The following is a 24,916-nucleotide window of genomic DNA, read 5'->3' on the forward strand; positions in this document are numbered from 1 at the left end:
TTGAAGTTGCGGAAGCGTATTCTTCACCCACCGTTCGAAAGTAAAGGGCTTCCGACGCTCGATAGAGCTAAGGAAACATACAGAATGATTTATTTTGTATGCTGGGTTATATTTCCCTGAGTCCTTAAGTGTCCGTAATATGAATCAAAACGGTAGCTGCGCGTTTACCGCTACGGCTATCTGGGCCCCCGTTACTACTGTATTGGTCCTTCATTGGATTCATATCATTGGATAACGATTTAAATGTTCAATCATCGACTGCAGAACCAACCAACTAGAATTTGCTAGCGCGAGAGTAACAGAACCATCGCAGTAGTTAGTAGCTACCAAGCAGACTGTGAGAGGGGATTCGTTTGGATGCCTTTTGCATTCGATGACTGCATGCTGGGTAGATTTCAGGGAGTATCAATGCTGCTCTTTCTGCGGTTGTGGTAGCGAAAAGCTCTTGAGGTTCAGTGTTCTAACGGGCGATTCTGTGGAGAGGGAACAAGTTGTACTTGATATATCCACATCTGCGAATCGGCTGGAACATGTGCGAAGAAGGATTATGTGCAGATTGCGCAAGATTCGGATGCCTTTACTGTATGAAGTGTTCATGTTTGCTGAATAGGGCATATTATGTAATAGTCGTGATTCGTTACTATTATCACGACATTCAGCAATCAGCGTACATGCATATGCATTCGTAAGTGCAAGAACTGCAGTAGGGATGTTGTTTTTTTATGCTAGCTATTTAGCAGCATTGGTTTTCTCGGGGCTGGAGTTGGATCAACTTTTTTTTAATTGGCTCGTTTGAAACGTTTTTCGGGTTTTGGAAACCTTGGAAATCGTAACGCTTTTTTTACGCGAAAGTGGGTGGGTGTCTGAAATTGCCTTTTTAAGCGTTATGTAATTTGTGAAAGAACGATTCTATTATTTTTCACAATTTTACATCTCAATTTGTCCAAATTGACTTTTGTGTATACGACCTTCAGGTTTTTCAAAACACCATCGGCTGGTTAAAGCCGTAATAGACATGACAATCCTATTTGCGATATTTTACAAGTTTGTTGGAGACCCTTTGCAATTTTTAAAAATAATGTTTGGAGAAATATCTGAAGACAGCTTTCGAAAAATTATTTGCTGTTTTAAAACCAACCCAATCAAGACCTAAAACTTGAAAAAAAAAGTTTGCGAAATCCAAGCGAGGACTATTGGATGAATTCTGAACAAATCTTGTGAGTAATATCTAAATTGGCTTCTGATCGGTCTCATTTTGGTTCAGTTTGGTACCTTTTTTCAGACATGTAGCTATTCGATATTTTACAGGGTAAATATTCACTCGATAGTGCATGTCACCTAATAAAACACCAAGCACCAAAGCCCTCGGTTAATCGCAAAATAATAACCATGAAATTTTTACACCTAGCACAGTCTGTTAACACTCATACCCAGTATTCAACGTCGAAAGGTAAAATATAGCTAAGACTGCCTAAATTTAATTGTAATAAAATTATGTTAATGATCCGTTGGGATTTGAACCAACAATTACAGCTACGTAACGCTGAAATAGTCTGAAGTGATTTGGCTTATAACAATTGTGACATCTCCAAGCTTCAAAATCATTTGAGTATGATTTTACACGCTGTTCCCTTATTATTATTTGCCAGTGTTAAATTTAGTCGGCACTTGGTTCTTTTGTAGCATTATTTTCACACATATTTAGTCATCTTCTGGTAATAATCAGGCTCTCTCATAATAATACCTAATAGAACTTTGCATAGAATTTTCCCTGGCCTAAAAAGGTTCAAATCATCCGCAAAATAAGCAAATTGACTGGATCTATTGAAATTTGTTCCCTAGCTGTTACATCCGGCTCTCCCAATGGCACCGAATTGTGCAATATACGAAATGTAAATGCAAGAACATCTCATTATTTTAATCTTTAGCGGTTCGAGTGGTTGTTATAATCTTAGCTTAGCTTAGCTTTCCTTAGCTTCTTTTCTTCTTGACTACACATATCAATGGTTGCTATTCCGTGATTGACCGAAGTCAGTGAAGATGCACAAAGAATCAACTAGATGTTTGGCTGGGATTGGCCAAAATCTTCTTCAGTGTGCATAATTAAGTGCCTCTATTTATACAGGGTCAATAACGGCGCCGGCCACGTCCTTGCAGTCAGGTGAGATTGGGGGAAGGAATGTTAGTGTGTAACCTTTGTTATTTGGAGACCGTGTTTGCCTCTGCTTCTCCACAAAGTTCACTGGAAGGGATGTTTGTTAGTGGCGAGAATCGTTGGGTAACAGGATTCACTTTGATAAGCGATTAGACCATGATAAACGATTATTTGTAATATATAAACATGCCTATTAATATAATGTATTCAATTGATATGAAAAATTTCCATTTAGAAGAAAATATTGTCGAAACTTGAAGTGACGAACCATTCAAAGTTTGTTGAACAAATAGCTAAGCGCAACATTCCTATGGCTTTCAGGCCGAAAGCATTTGTTTATTTAACTCAAATGAAAACTCGATTGGCTGGACCATCACAGAACACTCTTATGCCGACACTTACAGTGACGAAGCATTCAAAGTTTGTTGGATAAAGTGAACCATTTGCAAGTCTACACTTATAGTGTCAAACCATTCAAAGTTCTTTCCTTATTACAAGAATAAATGTACAAGGAAAGGGGTATTTTGAAAAAAAAAAATATGTGAAACATAAATAATTTATAAATAAGAGTTTATGTCGACACATTCAGTGACGAACCATACATAGTTTGTTGAAAAATCGTGTTTACGTCCCCCCGTTGTAACGATTAAATGTGCATTCATACATATTTTACAGATTTGAAATAAAAGCATGAAACGAGCTCACCAGTTCCCTCCCCTTGGTTATGCGACCTTGCCGCGATGGGAGGGTATAATCCATTAGCCCATATGATGGAAACCAAAGGCGTAACCTGTAGTGGTGGTATCACGTTTTGTCGCGTCGTAATTCATATGGCATAGACGCAATAATATCTCGGATGTGATCCAATGGACATTCTGCGTCATTGATAGAATTGATGCCCATTTCAAATAATTAATCTATTCGAAGTGGACATTAATACTATTGGTGACGATCAGTTTGCCTTTTGCTAACCAGAATGATCCGTAGCCACTCTTACTATTAGCTAGCTAGATACATCGTTATCATATACGACGTAGGGAATATTACTCTGAAGAAAATGACTAGTAGATTCACTGAGTAGAAATAAGTGGCGATAATCTTATTTTAATATGGTTTTCACATTGCCATAATAAGAAACACCGCTTTTGTAACAGTGGTATAAACAATCTAATTCCAGCTTCATTTTCGCAAAATTTACAAGTAGAAAGTAGGCTTTGTGAAGCATTGCATTTGCCACCGAAAAGTGAATCTTGTAGGAGACTGTAATAGAAGCCTAAGGTAACTTTACTCTTAAATATTCACTATAAAAATGACTATGGAAAGTAAGACGCTGAGATCGATCATTAGGGTACACTTGCTAGTTTCGACAAGAAAAGCGATTTTTTTTCTTTAAGGATATTTGAACGGAATGACCACACACTCCGAAAAAATCATGCGATTTTACGTCTCTTGGATGCACATAAAACAAGCGAGACTATTGACGTGAATTTGTGTCACATTTCAAATACGATGGTGTCTGATTCGGGAAATGTCAATCATACCGGCATCGTTTTCATGTCCTTCATCATGTAAAATTACATTATTCTTACAATACATCTTTCAGAACCCATTTTACGTCATTTCATCACTTACATCGTGTGTCATTCAGTCATAATGTGAATTACGTCCCGAGTGATTTTCATTATTTTTAAGAGTGCAATAAATACTTTTAACAACAAAAAATGAAATTAACTAGAACTACTACTAAACAGCCTAATTTTGTTGAGACTTGACGACATTTGACATTTAAGACTCTAATCTTACGTAAAAGACAGGAGTAATCAGAATAGCACTTGAATGACAAATTATTCAAAACCATTTCGACTAGACAGTATTAGTAATGACACTACTACACTACTATTTCAAACAAATTCTGATGGAGCTGCTGATTTTCACAATGCTTCCTTTTCTCAGAAGCAAGATAATATGGGTATTTTTCAAGAACTACCACGTTACAATACGAACAAAAAACAGTGTTCATGTGGGCACCATAGCCTAGTCCGTCTGAGTGTTGGTCCTGGTAGAGGGGATACTTGGCAAAAGCCAGGCCGAGGGTTCAGCCTTACAAGTTAAGCTGTCAGGCAGCTCGAACTAAATACCATACAAAAAAAAAAAACGAGCTCACCAGTTGGTTCTTTATCTTTGACTGAGCATCCACAATCCACTTTCAGCTTTACTTAACGCGTACAGACTAATCGGGCTTTCTCGAAGCACTCTTATCGAGTGGTTGTTATAATCTTTCTACATACTTAATATTAGTGATTACACTGTTACCGTTGATTATGAATCATTTTCGTTTGAATTACATATCGATTAGAATGGCTACTAATGCCATTTGACCATTTTTGCATGTGTATATCGTGTGACAGGCATAAAGATACTCTATAACCAAATAAGTCGATAAAATTTGCTTTACGAAAAGATCCACGACCGTCATAACTCGAACCCACGACTCTCAGCTTGATATCGCTGAATAGCTGCGCGTTTACCGCTACGACTTTCTAGACCCAGCTAGTACAACCAAATCTTCGGGCCCATCTCAATAAGTTCTGAATTCTGACTGAAAAGTAATGATAAATAATTTTGAGGTGTTTGTCGAAGTACTGTTTTAACATTTTAATCATTACCATTTTGTCCGTCAAAAGTCTTCCATATTCCGCATTATAATCATTACATTAAACATTGAGCATTCATTTAAGAGTGTCAGTACTACTCTGTCACCCGGTGTACATTTTGCTCCAACAGGAGACGATAGAAAACATATCAGCTGTATTTTTGCATACAACATAAATAGTTGAAGATTCAATCAGAAGCTACATTATCGCACAACTTGCTGTCATTTGTCTCGCAAGCCTTATTCAGTGTAGCGAGAATGTTCAATCATGTTCAATTTCAATGATAATTGAAATTTTTCTGAAATTTTAATGGATAACCTACGTTTTTGACTGACAACTAATATATTGTTTGCATCTAAAGTTCAAAATTATTCGCGTTTTCAAAGATACAGGGGGTGTCCATTCTGCCCCGGGTGTTCATACTGCGCCCGATACCCCTAATTGATTAATAACTAAATTCTGTAGGTTTCAATATAGCCTTAGTTGGGGCTTATCTGCATTCGTCAATTTCTCTTCATCTTGCATTATTGCAGAAAACTAATTCACTTTTTATAATGTTTTTGTGCTGTACGATAAAGAATCACAGTATATTGCTTGATGTACAAGAAATATTACAGATATATTTAATTCGAAGTAATTAGCACTTATGTCAGTTAAGCCCTTATCAAGGAATAGTGTCTATAAAAGAAACTCTGTTTAGTGAAAGATTGTCATTCAAACTGTGAAAAAAACATTAAATGTTTGCCGTTGTGACACTATCAAATAGGGATTATCAATATTCAATCAATTCAAGGTCTAGAGCAGTGATTCCCAAAGAAAAAGCTACAAAGGGGCGCAAATTTTAGTCTTCAGGGGAATAGGAAATCTATTATAGACTAAAAATCGACTTGATAATCAATAACAAAATGTTAATAATATTCATCATTTTTCCTCACTTCTGTTCTGTGCGAATCTCGTTTTTTTTAATTATGAAATATATTGATCTCAAGGGGGCGAAAGTCAAAAAAGTTTGGGAAACACTGATCTAGAGGGACATATACATATCTGTAAGTCGAATCCGCTCGCTGAACTGAGCAATGTGAAAAGAGGACAGTTCACCATCGCCATCGGTGGTTTAATTCTGATTTTCTATATATGTCGCTTTTCAAGATGCCGTACTATGGTTATAGCATGAATAAGTTGCTTATGATTCAGTAGCGGTATCATCAAACAGCATTCCTTCCAATCAGTGTATTACTACATCGAATACCTTTCGCAATTTACCGTTTCAATTATCTGGTTAAATAATCGAATCCAACTTATTTCCATTAAGTGCAAAATTATCTCACCGTTTTATCTACAAGTAGTGCTTGACCTTATTATTATTTTTCCACCTACTTCCGACATAACACCGCATCGGGCTTGGTGCTAAATCAATATTGTCCATAAGAAGTAATTCAATTTCCACTCGCCAAACCACTCCAACTTTAATCAGAAGATCAGAGGGAAAACGGTGGTTACTATTGTAGGTGACCTTTAAAATTGGCCGCCAATTCTAACAACTGAGTGTTTACGTTCGCTTTCGGTTTCAATGTTTTCAGCATCATTTATAGGATCGAGTTCTTTAAGGAGCCTGCACACTTCTGCGCCGTGGAAAACCCGTTTTCTTCGACCGCTATATGCTGCCTTCTGTGCAGAGACCGGTGCCACACTTCGCGTCTAACTCCTAAATTAAAGAACGTGAAAAGCGCCTCCACCATTTAAAAGTCAGTTCTCGTCGTCGTCAAAAAATGTTGCAAAATTGGCAGCCAGTTACTTCGCCAACTGGTTACCCACTAGGTAGGCAGTGCGCCGCACAAGAGCATGTCCTCTCAAGTGCACCGTCGGAACAGTGGGACTGAATGTGAAAGATGGTTTGACTTTTAATTACCTATAATTATTTTCCATTACTTACTTGCTATTAACTAAAACGGCTAAACAATCATCGATAAAAAAAAATATCCTTTTGTCAACTTTAAATGCTTCTTGTTTCTTCTTTCTAAGAAAATCCATAGATAGATTTATGAAGAACTTAGAACTTTCTTGAGATATTGCTGGAAGTATCTTTTATGAATCTTTGTAGCAATTTTTGATGGTAGATCCTTCCAGGTATAATTCTCGGAGGAAATCCATAAAATAATCACTGGATAAATTCCTGAGGAAATCCTTAGAAAAGCGTTTTATATAACGTCAAGCGGGGAAATTCCCAATAATTTTGGTAGATTTTCCTCGAGCGAGATCCCACTATTTAACGCTGTTGCACTCCATCGATTGATCTAGTCACGGCACATACTCTCTGGGTTAGGTTCTTGGAGGCAAAGTGGTTCTAATAAATTCCCGCTCGCGTACTTGCCCGGCTGCTGCACTCCGCGCACTTGCATACGTGGACCCGCTCCAACCGGTTCCGTGGATTCCATAATTGGCCAAGGTCAGCGTGAAAACGTGGTTCAACGATCCACGGTGCAGATTTTCAATTTGCCAGCGCCGCCGCTGCCTGCAGAATCACGAATGGAAAATAACTATGGTCTTTGGAGCTAAAGCTCAATGAGCCGCACTAGGCCGAATCTTCTAAATTGGCAGTTTTATCGCGTACACGGAAAGTTAGTGACGATAGGAGATATAAAGTTGCACTTGAACGATTCTAGCGATTGTGCTTATAAGCCGTTGGCACTACTGAACTACTGACTGAGAATTTTCCATGACGTTTTCTGTATGCTGCGGAATAAGTACCGCACATTGTCAGTTAAGTAGCATGCGAAGTGACGATTATGTTTTACAGTTAACTTTATGGTTTTTTAGTTGATTAATGAGATCAATTCTCGATTGACGGATACGATTGGGGTACCTTTGAATGGAATGTGTTGACATGTTACTTTTGGCTTAAGTTTCGGATAGAGATCTGTCACCGTTCCTGCCGTTAATATTCATATCATCCGCGAATCGAACAAATTGGTTGGATCTTGTGAAAATCGTACCTCGGTTTTCTAAGGACATTATAAAGCAAGACCAAAAATGACCTCCGCCCCTTTGTTCTGCATTCAGATTGAGCCTAAAATTTGATTTTTTTATCATCCCTACTTTATTGTTACAATGCAATACTGGTACTTCTTGCTTGTTTGTCCACATTCTGCCCCCCGAAACATCAATCTTTTTTCAAAGAATTCCAAATAATCCAAATCGTGTAACTTTATCACTGCTATTAAATGACTACTTCCTTTTTTTCAACTTTCTCGGCACTCCTTTGGCAACTTAGTATTTACTGCATTTTCACACTCCCTTGCATATGAAAAACTCATAAAAACATAATCACTGCAATCTCATGCCACTTTGTTTCCGTTTACCGCAGCATACATACAAAAGTTAAAAAATAGTCTAAAAAATTTACAATATTAAGTATTATGAATTTTCGTCACTCTGGTATAACAGATTGTGCATTTTTGGAACTATTCATCAATATCGCATGGTCAACCCATTTTTAGGTGATTTTTTCATATATCAGAATTCTATGCAATCATAAGATATTGGCTTCGTCAAGCAATACGGCACTTAAGCCCAGCTAATCGTTTGAAAATGGAATCCTTAATTATTGTTATATTAATAACTTGTTAAATGATTTTTTAACAAATATGCCTTTTTATTGGTACCGCAAACTTGCGCAAGATGAAAACATTACAAACTTTACAGAAAAATCTTCAAATTAAAATTAGTGTGATATATTATGTGCGAATGTGTGCTCACTTTTACAAAGGAGCAAAAAAAAAATATTCTAAAAATCAATATCCACTCAAACTTCATAATATCTGGCAAAAGACAATTCAATTATCGTTTAAAACTACACAACTATTTTGGGAATAAATAGTAAAAGCAAGTTTTTCAACTATTTCCCGCCCGAAGAGATACCTTTTAAATCACGTTGAACTGAGTTTAAATTTTCAATTATATTTGTGGCTTATAAAGAAATGATGCCAAAATTATTTCTGAATAATCTATAAAAATCATACTATATCATTCACATTTTCGAGGCGCAGTGCCAAAATTATTATGATAAGATTTGTGATAGCTCTTTGAATCTTAGGACACTGTAACGTGGTCTATTCATTTGCTATGAAAATTTCAGTTATTTTAATCACACGCAATGTACAAAATGAAAAATTCGCAGCACTGATGTGTTGACTAGAGAAGTGAAAAAATATTGCAATGAACCAATTTTCGAGTATTGGAATCATTTGGAATTATTAGTATCTTCCCAACAATATGTGGCGGTATTCAACATCTGCCATTACTATTTGTACTGCGTGCTTATTGGAGGATTTATTATTTATCTTTATTAAGGAGACTTTCAGCCCCATGGCTGGTTCATCTCCGTACGAGAGATTATTGAAGGATTTAACTGCTTCCTAAAATCACATAAATGTTGTTTTTTTGCGGGTTTCTAAAATCTTATTACCTTGATAACTCATATGCTTTTGTTGATAGACGACTGGAGATAATCTGCTTACTTTACTTTTGATGGCGCTACGTCTTTTAAGACATGACCTGCGCCATAATGTTACGCCTTGTTTCAAACGGGTTCGATAACACACCCGATGTCTTCACACAGCACTATACACTATTCATCGCTGCCTGTGGTGGCAAAAGGGCGAAGTGAGAACAATCCAATCAAAATTGGGCCATCTCCAAAGGATGTGCTTGATGGCGATGTCTGGTGCGTTCTCTACAACTCCCACAGCAGCGCTTGAGGGTCAGTTTCCCGAGGAAACCATTCTCGTCCATAGTTTTTCATAGCACTTCGCGGTCGATGGTATCATAGGCCGCTTTTAAATCGATGAATAGGTGGTGCGTAACGACTTATTCGCGACACTTTTGGAGGATCTGCCGCAACATAAATATTTGGTCTGTTGTCGATCGCCCGTCCACGAAACCAGCTTGATAACTTCCCACAAATCTGCTTGCTAGCGGCGATAGACGGCGGAAGATGATTTGGAAAAGCATTTAATAGGCTGCGTTAAGAATGGTGATCGCTCGATGGTCCTTACATTCTAACTTGTCACCCTTTTTGTATATTTGATATATTACTCCTTCCTTCCACTCCTCTGGTAGCTGTTCTGTATTCCAGATCCTGGCTATCAATCGGTGCAGACAAATAGCCAACCTGTCCGGGATCATTTTGATAAGTTCCGCTCCAATACCATCCTTCCCAACTACTTTGTTGTGTTTGGGCTATTTGATAGCATCCTTAACTTCATCTATTGTAGGAGTTGACACGTCTCCCTCATCCGCCGTACTGATTGAACCATTTCTCCTGATGCCTTGGTCTTCCTCCTCTGCGCCATTCAGGTGTTCATTGTAGTACTGCTTCCACCTTTCAATCACCTCACGTTCGTCTGTCTCCATCCTTATCCCGGCACATTTCGGCTCGCGGCACAAAGCCTTTATGGGATGCATTGAGTTTCTTGTAGAACTTACGCGTTTCTTGAGAACGATATAGCTGCTCTATTCCTTTGCACTCCAACTCTTCCAGGCGGCGCTTTTTATCCCGGAATAGATGGGTTTGCTGCCTTCGCTTTTGTTTATATCGTTCCTCGTTTGGACGCGTGCTGTTAAAAAACGGTTTCGCAGTTCGGTTTTTCCGCTAACTCGACTGAAAATAATAGTTTTATTAGGTGTCTTATTAATGCAATAAATTCATAATTCACTTACAAATTAGTTTCCTAACTGTCCGAGCAATCCTATTATTCTCCAGTTTGAGCTGTTTAGGTTAAGTTATCTGCTCACATAAAATTGCAATTATTGTTGGAATCCTTATCGATTAACAATCTTTACTTACATATCCGTACTATTTAGCTTATAATTTAGGATGTAAGATCGTTTTAGGCTAGATAATATGTATTGCACTCACTGTAATTTAAGGAATAATTCATGAGAGCACATGTTTACATTGCATGTTCAGAAATAGTTATCAAATGCACGATTCGTTGAAATAAATAACTAAGAAAAGTACAAACCTCAACTAGAAGATTTAGACTATTGAATTCAGTTTATAAATCGAATAGTTAATAAGAAATGCAACTAGAACTGTGTTTTTCATTAACTGTTAACTTTACAATAGCTTGCTTCAGTGCGTATTTTGCTGATGTCATTGCTATAGGTCTGTCACCGACAAGTCAAGTTTGACATTCAACAGCTTGACAGTATTACGCTGCGGCGCCTTAGTGTGGAGCAGATCTAAAGGGCCTATCACTCGTATTCCGCAACACCCCGACCCGTAATGCCTTACCCTAAAGCGGCCTTACTACTCTTCTGGATGTCCAGTAGGGCTACTTTGATCGCTGGTCTCTGGAACACGCCTGATACGGTTTGGACGTCAACCTTTCTTACCTGACCATCACTCGCCGTATAGACCTTCACAATACGACCTCGTAACCAACCATTACGAACCGACTCATCTACGATGATTACCGGATCGTCAACTTGCAGCGGACGGACATCGTTGAACCACTTGGTCCGGCGTGCTATAGTTGGGAGGTAGCCTTGAATCCACCGCTTCCAAAACTGGTTCATAAGTTGTTGCATTAGTTTCCAATTTATTCTTAGGGAAACTTCCTCATTTACGGGTATTCTCGATGAAGTATTGGCACCACTTGAACTCATCAACAGAAAGTTATAAGGAGTAATAGCTTCGTCTGCTGAATCCTCCAACGGTACAAATGTCAGAGGATGCGAGTTGACGATTATTTCAGCTTCCGCTAAAAATGTCAGCAGTTCTTCATCGTTCAAGTTCTGTTTGTGGTGCAATGCCTTGAACGCTTCTTTTATGGATCGCACCTTGCGCTCCCACACGCCACCCATGTGGGGAGCGGAGGGGGGATTGAATACCCATTCAATTTCTGTATTGGCGAACATCCTGGCTAACTCCCGATTGATAGCTTTCATCTCTTCGGCAATCTCGCGAGCTGCTCCCCGGAAATTGGTACCGTTGTCGCTGAATATTTGTTGTGGTGCACCTCTACGGGATATGAAACGCCGTATTGCCATTTTACAAGATTCGGCAGACAACGTGTGCACAACTTCAACATGTACAGCTCGTACGGTCAAACATGTAAATAGCGCCACCCATCGTTTTTCGTTGCTGCGACGTCGCTTCACGATCAATGGTCCGAAGTAATCTAGGCCCGTGAATGTAAATGGGCGAACGTAAGGTGTCACCCTTGGATGCGGTAGAATACCCATCTTTGGCGCAACTGGTCTCGCCCGATAAACTTTGCACCACATACATTGTTTCACAACCTTCTTTACCTCAAAACGAATCTTGGGTATGTAATACCGCTGGCGTAACTCGTTGACGACGGTATCGACATTAGCGTGCGCATATCGTTGATGGTATTTGTGGATCAACAGATTGGTGACGTGGTTTCCTCTGGGAACTATCACCGGATTTTGGAATTCGCTCGAGTAGTACACCGAATCTTCGTTAATCCGACTACGCATTCGCAGTACACCTTTTTCATCTAGAAATGGTGACAACTTTCCGATGGAACTGCTCTTTTTAAGGGACTTGCGTTCATCACCAGTAAGCTCAGTGTTCTTACAAAGAATTGAGATTTCGTCGGAATATTCCGCCTTTTGTACCACTCGCCAAACACTTGCCTCTGCTGCTACGTAATCCTTCTGTTCCAATACTGCGATCCTGGTTCCAGTCGCTTTTCGGTTTGAAGTTCGGCAACGATGAACAAAGTGGTGAATGTAGCTAAGGTTCTTCACTAAATCTTCCCAGCTAGAGAACTTCGCAAAGTCGATGGTCGGATCGCGAACTATCGTGTGATGTTGGACAGCCTTGATTTCTTCTTGAGGCTCCGAAAACTTGGTCGACTGACGCGGCCAATCGCTTTCCAATTGGTGTAGAAATTCTGGTCCTGAAAACCATGGGCTTTCTGGGTCGAAACATGGGCCATTTCCCCATTTGGTGCCCTTATCAGCAACGTTCAGATTTGTTGGGACGTAGTGCCATTCATCAACGCTAGTTTCCGATTGAATTTCCGCAATTCGAAAAGCTACAAACTGCCGAAACTTTCGAGGATCTGCTCTCAACCATGCAAGAACGGTTGTTGAGTCAGTCCACAAGTAGCGTTTTTGAACTGGTATTGAGTGGTTCTCCTGAATGTTCCTAAGAAGTCTCACTCCGATTACTCCGGCACACAATTCGCTGCGTGGAATCGACTGAGGTTTTAGAGGTGTAACTTTAGTCTTTGCTGCTACCAAGGCACAGCGCGGTGATCCATTGTCCATGATCCTGAAGTACGCTGTAGCGCATTATGCCATTAAGCTGGCATCAACGAAGACATGGAGCTCAAGAGTGTCGTAACTGCCTAGACTGTAATTCGGGAAATAACATCTCGGAATTTGAACCTGTCGCAGGTTCGGAATTAATCTCACCCATCGCTGCCACTTCTCAAAATCCTCCGTTGTTATAGGTTCATCCCATTTAACGCCAGACCTCCACACGTCCTGAATCAGAATTTTTCCGTGTACTGTATAAGTAGCTACGAGTCCGAGCGGGTCAAAATGACTCATAACTACCCGGAGAACTTGTCTTTTAGTCGGAACGATACAGCCAGATAGCAACGGGTAAAGATCTTCTCGGAATTGGGTCTCAAACACAAACATATCGCTCTTGGGATCCCATGTTATCCCCAAGACACGCTCGGTAATTGTGGATTTTTCCACAGAAAAGCACTTTGCAGTATCATCGACGTCAACCCCGACCCGTCGAAGAACTTCCTCGGAGTTGGACTGCCAGTTCCTAATCTCGAAGCCGGCCTTATCGAAGATCCAGCGTACTTCTTCCACTATGCGCACAGTTTCATCTACGGTATCTCGGCTATCCAGAAAATCATCTACGTAGGTGCAGTTGATGATCGCCGATGCTGCTTCTGGAAAGGCCTCCGCATACTCCTTAGCATTGGTATTTTTAACGTGTTGCGCTAAACACGGGGAACATGACGCTCCAAAGATAACAACGTCCATGATGTACACTGTGGGCTGTTCCTCGGGATCGTGTCGAAAAAGGAATCTTTGAGCCTGTCGATCAGTTTGCTTGACCAGCAACTGATGAAACATTTGCCGAACATCGCCTACTGCAACAAACTGCCGTTGTCGGAATCCGCAAATGACCTTCAACAACGGAGTCAAGAGATCTGGCCCGACTAGCAACATCGAGTTGAGCGATACGTCTCCAACACGTGCCGCTGCATCCCACACGATGCGAACTTTCCCAGGTTTGCGAGGGTTCTGGACGATTCCCAAAGGAAGGTACCACACACGACGTTGATCAGAATGTTGTAGCTCGTCTCCAGTTGCAATATGTGCATAGCCTCGCTCTAGGTACTCTTTTATCTGGTCTACAACCTTCATTTTTAATGCTGGATCCATAGCAAACTTCTTTTCCAAGCAGACCAAACGACGTTCAGCCATTTTGTAGCTACAAGGAAACTCAAAGTTGTCACTTTTCCATAAAAGTCCGCATTCGAACCTTCCGGAATCAGTTCGCTTGGTAGTCTGCTCTATAATCCGCCTAGCTCATTGATCTTCGGCTGACTCTAAAGGTAGATACGGATTCACCCCAATCGTTTCTACAGCGAAGTAATTGTTGACCAGCTGGTGAAGTGTCTCGTCTGCTGTACAGTTACACATGTGGAACATCACGTGATCATTACCTTGTGGTTCTCTACGTCCACCTCCAAAAATTGTCCACCCAAGTCGCGTTTTGGCGGCTATGGGTTCTTTGTTGCGCCGCTCGCGTTTGTCTAGCGTCAACTTGAGTGTGGCATTATCTAGTCCTATAAGGATTCGAGGAACTGCATTCGAGAAGCTTTGAACAGGAAGCCCTTTTAAGTGCGGAAACTGCTTGGAGAGTTGTTCGTAATCCAGACTTTGTTGCGGTAAATCAAGGCGAGGTACTGTTTGCACTTCGGAGAGGGCATAATCTGGGCCACCGTGGACGCCGGAAATTCGTAACTCCACTTGCCTCGACGTTGGTTCCCTCCTGGTAACACTGCCAGTCCACTGAATACACAGCGAACTGATATTTCCGCTCAAACCTAATTCCTCAGCGACTTCCTCTTCCATCAATGTGACATTCGATCCGTCGTCCAAGAATGCAAAGGTAGAAACAGATTTGCCATTGCTGGAAAGAATCACGGGGACTACCTTGAATAGAACGCCGGATTGGCGAGAACAATGAGCTGATATAATTCCCGATGGACCTGCTTGAACAGTGCTTATGGGCTTGACCGATGTATGAAGCAGTCTATGATGGGGTTCCTTACAACCGTCGAAATCGCAGGACTGTTTCGATCTGCAAGGCCACTTTCCGTGGCTTCCCAGGCAACGTTGACATAGTTTCATTTGATCCACGAGACGCTTTTTTTGGTCCATACTGAAACCAGCAAATTTATCGCAGCTACGTAGCTTGTGGTCGCTTCTATTGCACGCTGGGCACGGCTTGGCGACGTACGGTTCGGATTTAGCTTGATACTCCTTTTTTGGACTCGATGTCTGGACGCTTTTCTTCTCCTCGACGTTATGTGCATTGATGAAGCCACCCTTCTCTTTCTTGCTTCGTCGACTTTCATCGTGATTGTAATCAGTGGGCAACGAGACTTTACAAGCGGCAGCTTTAATAGAGGTGACGTAATCACTAAATGCCTTGAGCGTAACCAGGGGAATTCTTTGCATATGAAGACCCCAATCCAACCGAAGACTTGGGGGTAATTTCCCTACCAGCTCTGTTAACAACATTGGATTCGACAGGTGGTCTTGCAGATTAGCAGCTTCGATGAATGTCACCAGGTTTCTGACTTCTCTGCCAAAATTTATCAGCGTGTCGAGCTTGTTGACGTTGGGAGGAGGCGCGTGTCGAATTTTCACCAGCAGGCAATGAACTAACTGATCCGGTCGACCACATTCGTCGCGAAGTGTTTCAATTATCTCTGGGATCGCCGCCGGCAAAGTCAATATACTTTGAACTTTCTCCCTGGCAGCACCTATCAAACTCTTTTGCAGCCTAGAGAGATTCTCGTCTGGCTGAATCCCACACATAGTAGTAGTGGACTCAAATGCGTTAATAAACATTGGCCACTCTAGGGGATCACCTGAGAATTTAGGCAGCTCCCGTGATACCACTTGCCGTGCTGCCAATAGGGTCCTAAAGCCCTGTCCCAATTTTAGTGCCAAACGCTTAAGTTTAGGCCAAAAACACATGTTTACTCAATTTTCTAATGTTTTCCGTTGGTTTAAGCCCAAAAAACATTTTTTTAGATTTTGTCACATCCTTTGGCTTAAACTCAAATTTTGGGTGTATTTTGTTTTCTGTGTCCCTTACGAAATGTCAGATAAGAACAACCCCAGTGGTCGAACTAAAACCCCTGTGGTGTTTTTGTCGACTAAGCGAACGTCAAACATGAGCAAAAGTGTCAAGGTTCATTTATGGACCAAATTTTTAAATTTAAGTTTAAACATGACATAGCCATTATTTGAGCGGGAAAAAATTGCTAAAGTAGTTACAGTAACATGCTTTCTCGTGTTATTAAATAAAAACAAGATTTTATTAAACATTTTAGGACCCAATTGCTGTGCACTCAATATTCCTTCACCTGCACGGTAGAAGCTCGAAGCTTGACCCGTGGAATACCCAGGATCAGGTTGAATATGCGATGTGCTGTTTCTAGGTGCACCGGAGCTCGACTGCTGGAATGGTGTAGCTTGCGGCACGTGACCTGTCGACCATTGATCATAGTACGACGGTTGATAAAAACGCATCGGCTGAGAAGTCCTGATCGGTTGCGTGACGGGAATGCGATTAGTAGTAGGAAATTGCTGCTGACTGTCCACGAAGGTCACGTTTGCGTTTCGCGACCACTGTGCGTGGCACGTAGGAACTGGATCTGCCGAAGGGTTTTGGTTCATCGTTGATGTTAAATAGTAGCCAGTTTGTTGGCCACACGGCTGGAAATGTTGATAGTTTTGCTGCTCCATCCTAGGTTGCTGTGCATCTATCTCCTCCGCTTGGATATGAGTTCCACTATGAACATGGGCAGAAACGTGACTTTCCAATGGATTCGCACCTGGCAACGTGTACTCCTTTGGACCTGACTGTATTGTCGGTGGAAGTTGACGTTTATTGTGACACGATGGATGTTGTTTCTGCTGTTCTTGATGAGGAACGTTACGAAGCTGCATCGAGGAAGATTGCGCAGATGGATGGCTTGTAGTAGCAATTGTTACCGGCATCGGTGGACCGCTGGTGGCTACTGACACGATGCGCGCAACTAATGATTGCAAATTACTTTTTGGTGGCAGCATAGAGGTGGTTTGAACGACGGTGTGGTGCATGAGAGGCGATTGAATGACGACTTCCTGATCGTAAGACGGTGTTGGTAAGACCTTTCGCTTGTCTGGTACCGCCAGAACTACGTTCTCGCTTGAGGCAATGGGAGTCGATGTCGACGCGCCTAATTGCTGATCTACCACTTTCGCTGGAGTATCTGTCGACTGATTGATCCAGGTTCGTACTTCACTTCTGTAGCTGACCCGGCTTTTGCCACTGTTCCGGCTTCTGAAGCTCGACGTACTGCCTCTGAGATGCTTTTCAGCTTGGATTTCAGCTTCCAACTGGTGCTTCTCGGCGAGAAAGGCTCGTTCCCGTTCAGCTTGCTGTAGTAGAAGACGATCATCAAGCGCTTTCGATTCCTCTAATTGTCTCAACCGCAAACGGGCGCTGGAGCTTCCTGAACTGACCGATATTGCTGAGCTGCTGGTACCATCGCCTCGGCTAGAACAGTAGCCGCATTGCCATGGCCTATTGCAAATAGAGGCTTGCACTCCCGCACAGGTGTAGTGGAACCAAGTTCCACAAGTATCGCATGCAACCATGTCTTCGGCATGGTCCGGCCGATTGCATGCCTTGCAGTGGTTGTGAGTCGGCATTTCTAAACTGCTCATGTCCGACTGGAATCGTATTGGATGCAATAATTTTCGAGGATGTTAAAAAACGGTTTCGCAGTTCGATTTTTCCGCTAACTCGACTGGAAATAATAGTTTTATTAGGTGTCTTATTAATGCAATAAATTCATAATTCACTTACAAATTAGTTTCCTAACTGTCCGAGCAATCCTGATCTCCAGTTTGAGCTGTTTAGGTTAAGTTATCTGCTCACATAAAATTGCAATTATTGTTGGAATCCTTATCGATTAACAATCTTTACTTACATATCCGTACTATTTAGCTTATAATTTAGGATGTAAGATCGTTTTAGGCTAGATAATATGTATTGCACTCACTGTAATTTAAGAAATAATTCATGAGAGCACATGTTTACATTGCATGTTCAGAAATAGTTATCAAATGCACGATTCGTTGAAATAAATAACTAAGAAAAGTACAAACCTCAACTAGAAGATTTAGACTATTGAATTCAGTTTATAAATCGAATAGTTAATAAGAAATGCAACTAGAACTGTGTTTTTCATTAACTGTTAACTTTACAATAGCTTGCTTCAGTGCGTATTTTGCTGATGTCATTGCTATAGGTCTGTCACCGACAAGTCAAGTTTGACATTCAACAGCTTGATAGTATTACGCTGCGGCGCCTTAGTGTGGAGCAGATCTAAAGGGCCTATCACTCGTATTCCGCAACAGGTGCCTTGCTGCGGCATAATTGCCCGCGCTGCATTCTTCGACACTCCTCGTCGAATCAACCGTTCCGTAGATTTCCTTCCACGAACCCAATGGCACCTTCCGTTGCGTTGTTAATGGCTACTTTGACACTACTCCAGCGGTCCTAAAGAGCGGCTGTTAGAGCCATGTAAAAAATACTTATAAAAATAAAAATTGCCTATAACACCCTCAAAACCGCTCTACTATTATTATTGGGACACATACCGGATCACCGACCCTACACAGTTTTGCCTAGAGTTCCTCGATGGGTCGCAGACGATGATCAGCCGCCCCTAACATGGAACACAGCCGCTGTTGTAAGCCGCTCCTAACATGGACGCTTCAGATTTGCTGATACAGCATACGACCAAAGCTCCCTCCGGTGTTGGTTATCCGGCTTTCCCTAAGATTACCCGGTCCGTAAGGTTTGCCAGTTCCGCGAGGAAGTAGGAATAGGATTCGTTGAACTGGAGGCCACTTAAAAGGAGCTATTTTATATTCTTGAAATTAATAAATATAAACGTTATTTTTCTATAGTTTCCTACAAAAAACTTCAAGAAATTCTTCAACAGGTGTAAGCATGTATGATTCGATTGATCCTTCATAAAGTATTTGTCCTGGAATTTCTCCAGTAATACCGTAAGAGTTCTCTACAAGAGTGCTACTAAGTAATCTAACAGGAATTTCTCCTGAAACAGAGCATGCTTCTAAGCTTAATGTTTTATGAGTTTTTTGTGCACAGTTAAACTGAGAACTTTTATGTCAATTGACTATTTATGCATTTGTATGCATTAGAAGCACGAATATTCTTTATGCCCTGGGAAGTCAAAATATTTAAATGTATGAAAAATGTATTCAAATTTTTAACAATTCATATTTGAATAGTAAAATCTATGCTAATTTTTTAAAAGAATAAAATATTCTGTCCAACACGATGCTGCTTTCATCCACCACAGGCGTATTATTTTTTTTTTAAGTAGTGTGAACTGAATACACAAAGGTATGTCTGGAGCTAAAATTAACAAATGATGTTTCGTCCTTTGTAAAATTTGTCTAGTAACATATTTAAATATTTTTACATTGACTCTCGTTTTTCCAACCATGAATGGCTTATGAATGGCTGCAGGTTTAACGCTACGGCTGTTTAACGTTCGACCTAGCCCTGCAGTCGCTTACCATTGAACCTTCTCAAAATCTGCAAAAGCCACATAACCCTTAAAAACGTTAAACCACAGAGCGCGGCTTTAACTGCCTAATCACAACCCTGCCCATTCCATAAAATCTGCTCCGAAATGATCTAGATGGATCGCGAAGGGTCGATAATTAATATTTTATATCACACGCCCTGTGACAGCTAAGCAGCCACTACTTCAGCCATAGCTTCAGGTCATATAGGCAAGAACGCGAGCACCAGCCACCACCTGGTGGTTGTAGGCACAAGATAGATACTTTGCATTGCCCGAACTTGCGATCTCCAGCATCGACCGCGTTGCTACTGCAAGAGCCGTGATTTCCCGAGCAGAAAAAAAATGCTGTGGAATACCAAACTAGGGTATTCCTTAGCAGGTAATGTTCAATAATTACAACGTGAATGAGGTATAAAAGAGCCCTGCATAACACTATGGAACACGTTTTTGTCTCAAGCACCAAAATACCGCTATTTACTAAATTAGAGGTTGCTGAATCCATTGCCGTTTTCAAAAATATCATAGTACGTCTGAATTTTGAGATATTGACTGTTGAAAATGCAAAATTTGACTAGGGCGTCTGTACCAGTGATAGTGGCAGTAGTAACGGGTTGAGGAATAAAAAATCGCCAAAAAATAACGGAAACTCGTTTTTTATATCTGAATACGTCATTCGAAAGCTTTTTTATTATATTTCACGTAAAAAATAATCTTGGAATGATAAAATCATTAAATCTATCAAAAAAGCATTTCCTCCATTACTGGAACACGTTCCAGTAATAGTGGTATTTGCTAACTTTTGTTCCTATAATAGTGGTTTACATTGATTTCCCATTAAGACTCACTATTATAGGAACACCCCACTATAACTGGTGCAAAGGAGCAAAAAAGTTAAGGATTTTAATTGTTTTCTACTATTTCCTTACTATTTCACAAGATTTTTTTTCACACATTCATATCATTTTGACAATGTCCATGTTAGAAAAATACACATAAAAATAAAAATTGGCTTTAACACGCTTGAAACGGCACTACCACTATTATTGGTACACACACTATGACTGGATCAGACACCCTATTTCAGCCAACTTGTATTCAAGTTTGTCAGCTTGTATAGCAATTTATTCGCTTAGTTTGCCACATAATGCAAACTTCATGTATATAACAATTATTATCAACAAAGTTTATAATACTTTCGATGCTCAAAAGTTATTTTTGGTTGGTTTCGAAAAGTATTGTATTTTGCCATATAAGAGAAACGAAGAATCTTGTATGGAGACTGCAGGCATGTTGGAAAAATCGTTTTAATCGAAATTTAATTTCGAGAATTAGATCACAAAAAAGTTTAATAAACCATACTTTAAATTTCACGTAAACATCAATGAAAACGGTGTTTTAAACAACTTTGGCGACCTGTAGCCAAAAATTGTGACGTGGTGGAACATTTCTGAGAACGGCATCAGATACACCAATCCGAAATCTACTAGAGACACATCATTTGATCGCGCAAAAATTGTTACGCTGTGTAATAGACAAATTGCCTCAAATAATATCTCATGCATATTCTACAAACACTGATAATTGGATCAGGTATTGCAATACTTATTAAATACATGATGAAATTTACTATAGAAGTGACTTGATATTTTTTTTTTTGTTTAGTCTCTCTAAACAAAAAAAAAAATATCAAGTCCACAAACCTCAATACTTTTCGTATACGTCAATGAGGTGTTTTTGATTGATTTAATACTATAATTATACCACATTGAGGTGTAGACAATACATACACTACTGAACAATACTTAATTATGGTATAATACCAAAGTGTGGTGTTATTCGTTCCTACTCGGGTTGGCTGTTGATAATCGAAGGCGATCATCGATGCTGTAATTTTGCGGTCGTTAACATCATCGCGTGGCTTTTTATTGGATGCGAATATGATGTGAATTGGAGTTGATACGCGAAAAAAAAAGCTTCGAACAGAAGGCAGTCAGCCTTTTTCGGTATTTTATGCTTTCGTTTTGCCCTTTTCAACACTTGTTGTTCATTTTATGCAACCTTTCGATTTCCTCGTATCAGAGAGCGCACTCGGTTGGTGTTTTTGGACTGGATCGCGAGGCTGAGAACGACGGACTACCTTGCCGAGGGTCGTTCGAGCTGTCGTGAATCATAAACAAAACCGCAAGGGATTTCCGGCCGGCAGTTTTTTCGTCAAGGTCGCCATTGCTGTCGTATCTGGGTTTCAGACTGATCAAAAGAACGATGAGACCGAATTATGCAATGAAAGTGTCCTTTTAAAGTTCACTGCTTCTACTTTTGAATGGGAGCTCCGCAGAAGAATGACGGTCAACTTATGAGTGGTTGTCTCTTTCCACGTCACTAGTTTTAATTTCCACGTCTTGAACTGTGACGAACTTCAATTTATCTAACCATCTAAAAAGGCAAACAGATTTGGTCGTTGGTGTTTCGGTTCTCCTTCGATAGGGACACCCCACGTTCAGAACTAATTTCCTGTGTTTGCTGGTTGGCTATGACGGTTTGCTAGCGCGAAAGATATAAACTATTAACTCAGGGTTTAGCGGCTACCGTGTTGTTGTTGGTGATTGAAGCCATAGCACCTGCGAAGCACTAGGGTCAATGTGACGCTTAGACAGCTACTAAGCGGAGTTTTTATTTTAATCTGAACTTTAATAGGTTATTCAAATTACCTTTCATGTTCTACTATCGTAAGTCATGTGCATCCAGTAGTGGAATTTTCCCAGAAGGATTGTTTTTTCTTCAGTAACTTTAATGCATCGGATCTGACTCGTACAAAATGAAGACTTTTCTTAAACAGTACCGGAGTCGCCCACTCCATTAAAATATTTGCTAGTACCAAAAATTTTAAGACTTTAAAAGATTGAAAAACAGGACATGTGTAGCCCGCAGATTTGGAAATTTTCAAAGATTTATTTGTGGCCCCGGCATACTTCGTCTTCAAGTAGGGTGTTGGGAAACGCTATGTAATTGCCTTTATAATGGAAACGTTTTGAATTCCATGTCATTCCATGTCAGTCACAAAACTAGACCATCTTTGATTTGGATTAAATTTTACACATGTTTTCGGTTTGATAGAATAAGTGTTTTCTATAGATAAATCGATCATTTTGGCTCAAGAATAACTTCTGAAATTGACCTATGAGTTTTTTTTATGAAATTTATTTGAAAAATTCTAGCTCCAAAATTATTGATTTTAGAGAAAAATGTTCTAAAATATACACTGAAAAAATATTTTATGTTTTATCATGGAAATTTCAAAAATCAAAACTAAATTTTAAATTACACATAACACCATTTTAATATTATTTTAAATTTTCATCATAAAATGTTTAAAGGATACTGATGTTTGTGATAAAGATTTATGATGGCGCAATTTAAAAAAAATAAAGGTTTTTCTAAGAACAACTTTTGATTGCTTTTCAAAATCTTGTTTTTTTTTTTGTCAACATAAATACGTTTTGATGACACAATAAAAATCTAGAAATTATACTAAACCATAATGATTATCATGATCACTTCTTTATAAGTAGCCAGTTTCAAATTATTTCAAGTTTAATACAAAAAATATTTATTTAATAATGAAGTAGACCATTTCCATAATTGAATCACGGTTCTCCATCAAGAGCAATAGGTTTTTGAGAATTTAGGCCATATTTTTCAGTACTGACTTATTTTTCTTGATGGAGAATAAGAAATAACTTCCCGAGTAACACACATGTTATAATTGTGTATTATCAACTTATATATGACTAGTTTTGGTTATATATCAGTTGATAATACACAATTATAACATGTGTGTTGCTGGGGTTATGGAAATGGCCTATTTTATTATTTAACTAATACATGTTTGCATTATACTTGAAATAACTCGAAAATGGCTTCTTCTAGAGAAGTGATATGTGGGATACAAGACCAAGCGGTTCACTACAACTTCTCCATAGAACATTTATCTCTAAAACAAACAATTTCGAAAGTAGATTTTTTCAAATAAATTGCATACAAAAATTTATAGGACAGCTTCAAAAGCTATTCTTCATTATTGTTATTATTTATCTTTATTTGTGTGACTTCTCACCCTTGGCGAGTTCGCCACTGGTTATTCTTGAGTCAAAATGATCGATGTATCTATGGAAAACACTAATTCTACCATACTGAAATCATGTGTTAATTTTTTATGCAAATCGAAGATCAAGCTCGATTTTTATTTTTTTCAACTCATTCTGGTTGGAATTCGTAATGTCTTCTCCTGTTTCCCGATTATTCCCCAAACTTTTTCCACTCACGAACACGTCGCATCTCTTGTCGAGTGCAACAGTGAAAAACGGGAGTTGGACATTTCGCATAAAGACGTTTCGCATAAGAACGATTCGCATAAGGACGTTTGGCATAATGAGAATTATATCCCTTCTTTAAAATGCCACCTGTTCTTGTATGCGAAACGTCCATTATTCCAAACGTCCGTATGTTAGCGAAACGTTCTTATGCGAAATGTCTTTATGCGAAATGGGTCACCCCCCTGAAAAACTTACGTCAAACCGTGTATCCGTTTTCAAGCCATTTTGTCCAAGCTGACGTGTTCGGATTTGCGTGTGATCGTAGTGATTTAAAATCGGTCTTTGCGATTTGATGGCGAAGTTGTGACCAGGCTTGATGGAAACTCCTCTGCGATGCAAAGAGGAGGCGATTTTGCCGTTTTTCTGAGGAGAAAAAATTGAACTCAAAATTTTCAACACAGATCCTCAAGCGATTCCAGTGAGAGTGCACGCTTCACGCTTCAAAAGAACTCTTGAGCTTCCCGGTCCTTGGGGAGTTTTTATTGCAATTTTTTCATGGAATTTTACTCTGGTGTGTTTTGTGCTGCATCTTCCTCGCTCAATTTTTGTTGCTTTTTTGCTTAGCATTTTTTCGCTCCCTCGCAAAGAGGCAAGGGCAGCACGCTGCACTAGAGTATGTCACCGAACTCTGATGATGTTGAGGAGAATTATCAAGCCTGGTTGTGAATATTCGGTATTTGCGAGTTGTTGAGGATGGGTTACCAATTGGTGAGATCGTTTCATGTTATTATGTAATAACACACATATTTTTCGAGGCAACTTAACATTTATAAAAATTTGAACAAACTATGGATGGTTCGTCGCGGTAAGTGTCGG

At 39.8% G+C, this 24,916-nt stretch overlaps 1 protein-coding gene across 3 annotated transcripts in view; it reads left to right on the forward strand.

The window, feature by feature from the left end:
* The window catches only part of LOC5566612 (lissencephaly-1 homolog), a 242,344-nt gene that overhangs the window by 199,329 nt on the left and 18,099 nt on the right, over positions 1-24,916 (forward strand). The window lies entirely within an intron of this gene.

The sequence above is a fragment of the Aedes aegypti genome, chromosome 3 (assembly GCF_002204515.2).
Source record: "Aedes aegypti strain LVP_AGWG chromosome 3, AaegL5.0 Primary Assembly, whole genome shotgun sequence".
In the NCBI taxonomy this organism is placed as follows: domain Eukaryota; kingdom Metazoa; phylum Arthropoda; class Insecta; order Diptera; family Culicidae; genus Aedes; species Aedes aegypti.